Below are 10,822 nucleotides of genomic sequence, written 5' to 3'. Positions count from 1 at the left end.
CTCAAACAGACCATCGTTCGCAGCAAATTACCCAGCTTTCAGGAGAACAGCGTCCACGACACCACACAACCCTGCCACGGTAACCTCTGCAAGACATGCCAGATCATCGACACAGATACCACCATCACACGAGAGGACACCACCCACCAGGTGCACGGTTCATACTCCTGTGACTCGGCCAACGTTGTCTACCTCATACGTTGCAGGAAAGGATGCCCCAGAGCATGGTACATTGGCGAGACCATGCAGACGCTGTGACAACGGATGAACGGACACCGCGCAACAATCGCCAAACAGGAGGGTTCTCTCCCTGTCGGGGAACACTTCAGCAGTCATGGACATTCAGCCACCGACCTTCGGGTAAGCGTACTCCAAGGCGGCCTTCGAGACACACGACAACGCAAAATCGTCGAGCAGAAATTAATAGCCAAGTTCCGCACCCATGAGGACGGCCTCAACCGGGATCTTGGGTTCATGTCACACTACACGTAACCCCACCAGCGAACAAATGTTATCTGTTTTTAATATAACGGGTCATTGACTGTCTTCCTTATCTCTCTCTCTCTTTTTTTTGGGGGGTTGTATATTCAGTGGCCTTTTAGATGACACCTTTCTGTCTGCTCACTGTGATTGCCTTGGCAACGGGCAGTAATCACCAGGCTTTGTTCTGTGATCTTAAAATGCAAAGGATTCGAAATTGTCTTTTCCACACCGCCTGAGGAAGGGGAAAGCCCCCAAAAGCTTGTGGGATTAAAAATAAAATCGTTGGACTATAACTTGGTGTTGTAAAATTGTTTACAATTGTTAACCCCAGTCCATCACCGGCATCTCCACATCCTGGCAAAGGAAGTACTAGGAGAATCCAGGAGCAGCAGCTCAAATCCAGGTAAACTAAAGCACGGAGAGAACACATCAGAGGTAATGTGAGCTAATGATAGGGGACAAAGTAACTGAGAATAATACAGTGGGCAGGGCTGGCTCTCAGACCTCAGCAGTCCAACGGGTAAGAAAAGCCATTTGTTCAACGGAAGGATCAGCTTCTCAGCTGTCTGAGAGAATGTAAATTTTTTAAAATTTTTTTATTTGTTCACGGGATGTGGGTGTCGCTGGCAATTAAGAATCAACCACATTGCTGTGGGTCTGGAGTCACATATAGGCCAGACCAGGTAAGGACGGCAGGTTTCCTTCCCTGAAGGACATTAGTGAACCAGATGGGTTTTTACGACAATCCGGTAGTTTCATGGTTATCATTACTGATACTAGTATTTTAATTCCAGATTTTTATTTAATTAATTGAATTTAAATTCACCAGCCGCCGTGGCGGGATTTGAACTCGTGACTCTGGATTTTAGTCCAGGCCTCTGGATTACTAGCCCAGTAACATAACCACTACGCTACCGTACCCAGGCTTCCAAGTGCCAACCAAGGCCACCACTTCCACCTCCTTCCCCATCCCGCCCCCGCAATATGGCATCCAATCACAGGCCAGCCTATAAACGGATGCTTGCAATTGGGGTGGGAGCTGTGGGAGTAAAGACTGCAGAAGTGGCAACATTGATTTCTGTTTTAAAAATTGGACTTTGCAAATCCAGTTCACAAATTTCCACAGCCCAATGTGATACATCAAATCTGCTTTTAACTGTCAAGTTCAGGGGAACTGTAACCCAGTGAGAGTCAGCATCTTCAGGGGAACTGTACCCCAGTGAGAGTCAGCATCTTCAGGGGAACTGTACCCCAGTGAGAGTCAGCACCCCCGGGGGGAACTGTACCCCAGTGAGAGTCAGCACCTTCAGGGTAACTGTACCCCAGTGAGAGTCAGCATCTTCAGGGGAACTGTACCCCAGTGAGAGTCAGCACCCCCGGGGGGAACTGTACCCCAGTGAGAGTCAGCATCTTCAGGGGAACTGTACCCCATTGAGAGTCAGGACCCCCGGGGGAACTGTACCCCAGTGAGAGTCAGCACCCCCGGGGGGAACTGTACCCCATTGAGAGTCAGCACCCCCGGGGGAACTGTACCCCATTGAGAGTCAGCACCCCTGGGGGGAACTGTACCCCAGTGAGAGTCAGGACCCCCGGGGGGAACTGTACCCCAGTGAGAGTCAGCACCCCCCGGGGGGAACTGTACCCCAGTGAGAGTCAGCACCCCCCGGGGGGAACTGTACCCCAGTGAGAGTCAGCACCCCCCGGGGGGAACTGTACCCCAGTGAGAGTCAGCACCCCCCGGGGGGAACTGTACCCCAGTGAGAGTCAGCACCCACAGGATGGGAGAGAAGATTGGCTATAATTTAATGCTGGATACACTACAGATTTTGGATATGCAATACGGTCAGATATTTGGATGAATGATTACTTGGGGTTCATCAAAAAATAATTTGCAGATTTATCACATTAAAATTCACCAGTTGTTTGTGTGTGCAGTGTGCATAGTAATGTCAGTGAATGGGTTACATGAAGCTCGGTGCAGCTGCAGGTACAATTTGAAAAGGTCGAGCTGCTTTGTTCTACACGATTCTTGGTGCTGATTTTGTGAGCTGACACAGTTCAGATGAAGTGTAAGAGTGTGTTGGAGGGAGAGTCCACAGCTTTGAAATGTATTAGCCGGCGTTGACACTCGCTGAGACCCAGCTGGGCTTACTCGACATGAGAGGCCTCATGAAATCTTGCTGGACTACTCAGTTCACTTGAGACACCTGTGGCCCCACTTGTGTCTCTTGTGCAGCTCGTCTGTGTGTCACAAACCGCATTAACAGGAAGAAAGAGCTGGCTTTGAAAGTGTAATGAGATGTGGAGGAAAAGTTTAACCCTGTATGTGTGAAGTCAGCCTGTTCCCACCAGAGGGGTTAACCCTTTCATCACCTTTTCTTATTTAGAGCAGTCATTTTACTGCTTTATACACTGTGATGTGATTGGCTCAAGTAAAGGTGCCTTTTCCGGGACAGATACACCCTCGCGACCGGTAACAGAGGGTCACGACCTCGCGACCGGTAGCAGAGGGTCACGACCGCTTGACCGGCAAAAGAAACATAGAAAATAGGAGCAGGAGTAGGCCATTCGGCCCTTCGAGCTTGCTCCGCCATTCAATATGATCATGGCTGATCTTCTATCACAATTCCGTATTCCTGCTCTCTCCCCCTACCCTTTGAAGCCTTCTGTATCTAGAAATCTATCTCCTTAAATATATTCAGTGACTTGACCTCCACAGCCTTCTGTGGTAGAGGGTGGTGAATCTGTGGAATTCTCTGAGTGAAAAAATTTCTCCTCATCTCAGTCCTAAATGTCCTACCCCGAATCCTGAGACTGTGACCCCTCGTTCTGGACCCCCCATCCAGGGGAAACATCTCCCTGCATCCAGTCTGTCTAGCCCTGTCAGAATTTTATATGTTTCAATGAGATCCCCTCTCATTCTTCTAAACTCAAGTGAATACAGGCCTAGTCGACCCAATCTCTCCTAATACGACAGTCCTGCCATCCCAGGACTCAGTCTGGTGAATCTTCGCTGCACTCCCTCTATGGCAACTATATCCTTTCTTAGGTAAGAAGACCAAAACTGCACACAATACTCCAGGTGTGGTCTCACCAAGGCCCTGTATAACTGCAGTAAGACATCCTTGCTTCTATTCTCAAATCCTCTTGCAATGAAGGACAACATACCATTGGCCTTCATAACCGCTTGCTGCACCTGAATGTTTGCTTTCAGTGACTGGTGTACAAGGATACCCAGGTCACTTTGTACATCAACATTTCCCAATCTATCACCATTTAAATAATACTCTGCCTTTCTGTTTTTCCTTCCGAAGTGGATAACTTCACATTTATCCACGTTATACTGCATCTGCCATGTATTTGCCCACTCACTCAACTTGTCCAAATCGAATTGAAGCCTTTTGCATCCTTCTCACAACTCACGATCCCACCTCGTTTTGTGTCATCAGCAAACTTGGAAATATTACATCTGGTTCCCTCATCCAAATCATTGATATATATTGTGAATAGCTGGGGCCCAAGCACTGATCTCTGCGGTACCCCACTAGTCAACGCCTGCCACCCCGAAAAAGACCCATTTATTCCTACATTCTGTTTCCTGTCTGTGAACCAATTTTCAATCCATGCCAGTATATTACCATGCCAGTCTACTCTCAATCATCAGTAAAGTGATGGAAGGTGTCATCGACAGTGCTATCAAGCGGCACTTACCAATAACCTGCTCACCGATGCTCAGTTTGGGTTCCGCCAGGACCACTCGCCGCCAGACCTCATTACAGCCTTGGTCCAAACATGGACAAAAGAGCTGAATTCCAGAGGTGAGGTGAGAGTGACTGCCCTTGACAGCAAGGCAGCATTTGACCGAGTGTGGCACCAAGGAGCCCTAGTAACATTAAAGTGAATGGGAATCAGGGGGAAAACTCTCCAGTGGCTGGAGTCATATCTAGCACAAAGGAAGATGGTAGTGGTTGTTGGAGGCCAATCATCTCAGCCCCAGGACATTGCTGCAGGAGTTCCTCAGGGCAGTGTCCTAGGTGCAACCATCTTCAGCTGCTTCATCAATGACCTTCCCTTCATCATAAGGTCAGAAATGGGGATGTTCGCTGATGATTGCACAGTGTTCAGTTCCATTCGCAACCCCTCAAATAATGAAGCAGTCTGAGCCCGCATGCAGCAAGACCTGGACAACATCCAGGCTTGGGCTGATAAGTGGCAATTAACATTCGTGCCAGACAAGTGCCAGGCAATGACCATCTCCAACAAGAGAGAGTCTAACCACCTCCCCTTGACATTCAACGGCATTACCATCGCCAAATCCCCCACCATCAACATCCTGGGGGTCACCATTGACCAGAAACTTAACTGGACCAGCCATATAAATACTGTGGCTACAAGAGCAGGTCAGAGGCTGGGTATTCTGCGGCGAGTGGCTCGCCTCCTGACTCCCCAAAACCTTTCCACCATCTACAAGGCACAAGTCAGGAGTGTGATGGAATACTCTCCACTTGCCTGGATGAGTGCAGCTCTAACAACACTCAAGAAGCTCGACACCATCCAGGACAAAGCAGCCCGCTTGATTGGCACCCCATCCACCACCCTAAACATTCACTCCCTTCACCACCGGTGCACTGTGGCTGCAGTGTGTACCATCCACAGGATGCACTGCAGCAACTCGCCAAGGATTATTCGACAGCACCTCCCACACCCGCGACCTCTACCACCTAGAAGGACAAGAGCAGCAGGCACATGGGAACAACACCACCTGCACGTTCCCCTCCAAGTCACACACCATCCTGACTTGGAAATATATCGCAGTTCCTTCATCGTCGCTGGGTCAAAATCCTGGAACTCCCTTCCTAACAGCGCTGTGGGAGAACCTTCACCACACGGACTGCAGCGGTTCAAGAAAGCGGCTCACCACCACCTTCTCAAGGGCAATTAGGGATGGGCAATAAATGACGGCCTCGCCAGCGATGCCCACATCCCATGAACGAATTTTTAAAAAATTACCTTCAATTCCATGTGCTTTAATTTTGCACACTAACCTCTTATGTGGGACTTTATCAAAGGCCTTCTGAAAATCCAAATATACCACATCCACTGGTTCTCCCTTATCTATTCTACCAGTTACATCCTCAAAAAAGAGGGTCACGACCGCGTGACAGGTAACAGAGGGTCACAAGCGTGAGAACCATACCAGAAAGCACCAATAATTACTGTCATTGAGTTTTGGGCTGGTCCTCACGTGAGAACCTCCTGTGATTGCTCCGTGTGTCTCTAACATCAGTGGTAGGAAAATTATTGGAAAAAATTCTGAAGGACAAAATTAGTCTCCACTTGGAGAAGCAAGGATTAATCAGGGATAGTCAACATGGCTTTGTCAAGGGAAGATCATGTCTGACTAATTTGATTGAATTTTTTGAGGGGGTGACTAGGCGTGTGGATGAGGGTAACGCAGTGGATGTGGTATACATGGATTTCAGTAAGGCCTTCGATAAAGTCCCGCACAGGAGACTGGTCAAGAAGGTACGAGCCCATGGAGTCCAGGGTGCCTTGGCACTTTGGATACAAAACTGGCTTAGTGGCAGAAGGCAGAGGGTGATGGTCGAAGGTTGTTTTTGTGACTGGAAGCCTGTGGCCAGTGGGGTACCACAGGGATCTGTGCTGGGGCCCTTGCTGTTTGTGGTCTACATTAACGACTTGGATATGAATGTAAAAGGTATGATCAGTAAGTTCGCTGATGATACAAAAATTGGTAGGGTGGTAAATAGCGAGGAGGATAGCCTCAGTCTGCAGGACGATATAGATGGGTTGGTCAGATGGGCGGAACAGTGGCAAATGGAATTTAACCCGGAAAAGTGCGAGGTGATGCACTTTGGAGGGACTAACAAGGCAAGGGAATACACAATGAATGGGAAGACCCTAGGCAAGACAGAGGGTCAGAGGGATCTTGGTGTGCAAGTTCACAGATCCCTGAAGGCGGCGGAGCAGGTAGATAAGGTGGTAAAGAAGGCATATGGGATACTTGCCTTTATTAGCCGAGGCATAGAATATAAGAGCAAGGGGGTTATGATGGAGCTGTATAAAACACTGGTTAGGCCACAGCTGGAGTACTGTGTGCAGTTCTGGTCGCCACACTACAGGAAGGATGTGATCGCTTTGGAGAGGGTGCAGAGGAGATTCACCAGGATGTTACCAGGGCTGGAGCGCTTCAGCTATGAAGAGAGACTGGGAAGATTGGGTTTGTTTTCCTTGGAGCAGAGGAGGCGGAGGGGGGACATGATTGAGGTGTACAAAATTATGAGAGGCATAGATAGGATGGATACTAAGGAGCTTTTTCCCTTTGTTGAGGGTTCTATAACAAGGGGGCATAGATTCAAGGTAAAAGGCGGGAGGTTTAGAGGGGATTTGAGAAAGAACTTTTTCATCCAGAGGGTGGTTGGAGTCTGGAACTCACTGCCTGAGAGGGTTGTGGAGGCAGGAACCCTCACAACATTCAAGAAGCATTTGGATGAGCACTTGAAATGCCATAGCATACAAGGCTACGGACCAAATGCTGGAATATGGGATTAGATTAGACTGGGCTTGATGGCCGGTGCGGACACGATGGGCCGAAGGGCCTCTATCCGTGCTGTATAACTCTATGACTCTTCCTGCTCCCTTCAGCAGCCATTCTAACCTCTCCTCAACGTACAACTCAAGGTCCAGGGAAGCCGATTGCAGTCCTGGTGTTATAACTGTGATACACTTGGATGCCCATCTCCCTCACTAAGGTCAAGTACTCCAACATGGACAACTTCAGACATTATTTTCATATTTAAAGCAGTTTTACTACTCAAGTCATTTCTCTGTTTTTGTCTCGAGTACATATACCGTGACACCAGCAGCACCAATTCTTTAAACTCACCTGCGGGTGGAGGAATTTAGAGTACATCATTCCAGGAGTGCGCAGGGGGGGGTGGGGTGGTGGCATTCCCGGAGTGCGGGAGGGGCGTCACTCCCGGTGTGCAGGGGGTCACTCCCGATGCGGGAAGGAGGTGTCACTCTCCACTTGCCTGGATGAGTGCAGCTCCAACAACACTCAAGAAGCTCAACACCATCCAGGACAAAGCAGCCCGCTTGATTGGCACCCCATCCACCACCGTAAACATTCACTCCATTCACCACCGGCGCACAGTGGCTGCAGTGTGTACCATCCACAGGATGCACAGCAGCAACTTGCCAAGGCTTCTTCAACAGCACCTCCCATACCCACGACCTCTACCACCTAGAAGGACAAGAGCAGCAGGCGCATGGGAACAACACCACCTGCACGTTCCCCTCCAAGTCACACACCATCCCGACTTGGAAATATATCGCCGTTCCTTCATCGTCGCTGGGTCAAAATCCTGGAACTCCCTTCCTAACAGCACTGTGGGAGAACCTTCACCACACGGACTGCAGTGGTTCAAGAAGGCGGCTCACCACCACCTTCTCAAGGGCAATTAGGGATGGGCAATAAATGCCGGCCTCACCAGCGACGCCCACATCCCGTGAACGAATAAAAAAAAACTCCTGGTGCCGGGTGCGGGAGGGGGCATCACTCCCGGTGCAGGGGGGGGGCGGCATCACTCCCGGTGCAGGGGGGGGGGGGGGGGCGGCATCACTCCCGGTGCAGGGGGGGGGCGGCATCACTCCCGGTGCAGGGGGGGGGCGGCATCACTCCCGGTGCAGGGGGGGCATCACTCCTGGTGCAGGGGGGGGGGCCATCACTCCCGGTGCCGGGGGGGGGGGCATCACTCCCGGTGCGGGGGGGACAGATCAGGCACAGAGGGTGTGACAATGTGCGAGGATGTGGTGGGACACATCCCCATTGTATTTTCTTCCCCTCCTGTGCCAATCCTCCGAGGAATTGACGGAGGGTGGAAGATGTTGCCCTCCGTGTGTAAGAAGTATTCAGTGTTTTATTGGAATGAATGATGTGTGAACTGGATAAAGGAATCTGATTCCTGTGCCAACCCCAATTGCGCTGATTCTCGCTGGCCTTTGATTACCTCCCCAAGCGGCCATTCTGCCTTTAATAAGTTACTCCAGTATAATTTTAACAGGATGTTTGTGTACAACATACTCAGTCGCAGTCGACTAGTGCACTAACCCTGTGGAACAGAAGGTCGTGGCCAGGTTTGCTCTGCTAATTGCCACAATCAAGTTCCCGTTCTGGAAAGGTCTGTGATGGATGTTCTTTCACTTTGTCGCAGCTGAGGAAAATATCTGTGCTCGTCCTTTTGATGGAGAAGTGAACACAACACTGCGGTAGAAGGGAGTTTAATAGAAACACCAACTAGACAGGGAAAAAAAAAGGGACCAGGGCTGAGGCACGGAACAATAGGGAACATTATCCCAATATGCAGCGTGATAATTTGACAGCTGCTGAGAGATCCGCCTCTGATGGAGGTTTGCTCCACCTGTCGATTCATCGTACCTCTCCAAATAAATAGTGCAGCAAAGCTGGAATCGACACGAGTCCCAAAGAAGACGCCAGTGAAAAGAATTCCTGGAAGAGAAACAGACCAATTCTCAAAGATCTCCAGCTGCTCCAAGGCGTAAAGGTAAAACTTGTTTGCAATATTTTTCCCTCCTCTCCTGATTGCTCTAGCTCACGCAGGAGTACGGGTTCCAAAGGCACTGGTCGTCCTTTAATACCTCATCCGTGGCCGTGTTTCAGGTGAGCTGGGACAGTGACCGCTGGCAGGCTATTCGTCCATAGAGGCTCTCATAGTGATCCCGATCTCCCAATCACTCTCAGTGATCCCGATCTCCCAATCACTCTCAGTGATCCCGATCTCCCAATCACTCTCAGTGATCCCGATCTCCCAATCACTCTCAGTGATCCCGATCTCCCAATCACTCTCAGTGATCCCACATAGATATCCATGCACTTTTTAAGCAGGATTCACGTATAATGATCATGAGTAGGAACCCTGGCCAGGGGTACTAAGGTTTATTATCATGCTTGCACTGTTGCACAATAGTGCTTAAAATAAAAAACAAATTGGGAGAGCAGTAGAGACGGGGCAGACAGCTAAAGATGTTCAGAACGATTTAGATTAGTTAAGCATTTGGGTAAAAATTAAGTGACACGAGTCTACAATGAATGGAGTAGAATTACGCAGGGAGGGAGCAGGAGTTATCAATGTCCAGATATTGGCTGTAAAGCGCTTTGGGACATCCTGAGGCCGTGAAAGGCGGTATATAAATGCAAATTCTTTCTCTTTCAATGTAATAAAACAATTAAAAAAAGCAATCAGTATGTTGGATGTGTAGGCAGAAAGTTTTACAAGTCATAGAATCATAGAAGGTTATAATACAGAAGGAGGCCATTCGGCCCATCGTATCCACCCAACAAAAAAGAGCTATCCGGCTTAATCCCACTTTCCAGCACTTGGTCCGTAGCCCTGTGGGTTTCGGCACTTCAGGTGCACATCCAAGTACTTTTTAAATGAGTTGAGGATTTCTGCCTCTACCACCCTTTCAGGCAGTGAGTTCCAGACCCCCACCACCCTCTGGGTGAAAAAATTTCTTCTCAGCTCCCCTCTAATCCTTCTACCAATTACTTTAAATCTATGCCCTCTGGTCACTGACCCCTCTGCTAAGGGAAATAGGTCCTCCCTATCCACTCTATCTGGGCCCCTCATAATTTTATACATCTCAATTAAATCTCCCCTCAGCCTCTTTTGTTCCAAAGAAAACAACCCCAGCCTATCCAATCTTTTCTCATAGCTAAAATTCTCCTCGTAAATCTCCTCTGTACCCTCTCTAGTGCAATCATATCTTTCCTGTAATGTGGTGACCAGAACTATACGCAGTACTTAAGCTGTGGCCTAATTAGTGTTTAATACAGTTCTAACATAACTTTCCTGCTCTTATATTCTATGCCTCGGCTAATAAAGGAAAGTATCCCGTATGCTTTCTTAACCACCTTATCTACCTGTCCTGCTACCTTCAGGGATCTGTGGACATGCACTCCAAGCTCCCTTTGTTCCTCTACACCTCTCAGTATCCTTCCATTTATTGTGTACTCCCTTGACTTGTTTGCCCTCCCCAAATGCATAACCTCACATTTCTCTGGATTGAATTCCATTTGCCACTTTTCTGCCCATCTGACCCATCTGATATCTTCCTGCAGTCTACAGCTTTCCTCCTCACGATCAACCACACGACCAATTTTTGTATCATCTGCAAACTTCTTGATCAAGCCCCCCACATTCAAATCCACATCATTAATATATACCACAAAAAGCAAGGGACCTAGTACTGAGCCTTGCGGGACCCCATTGGAAACAGCCTTCGTCACAAAAAC

This window comes from Heptranchias perlo, chromosome 40, assembly GCF_035084215.1.
Source record: "Heptranchias perlo isolate sHepPer1 chromosome 40, sHepPer1.hap1, whole genome shotgun sequence".
NCBI lineage: Eukaryota > Metazoa > Chordata > Chondrichthyes > Hexanchiformes > Hexanchidae > Heptranchias > Heptranchias perlo.
This window is presented reverse-complemented; position numbering follows the sequence as displayed.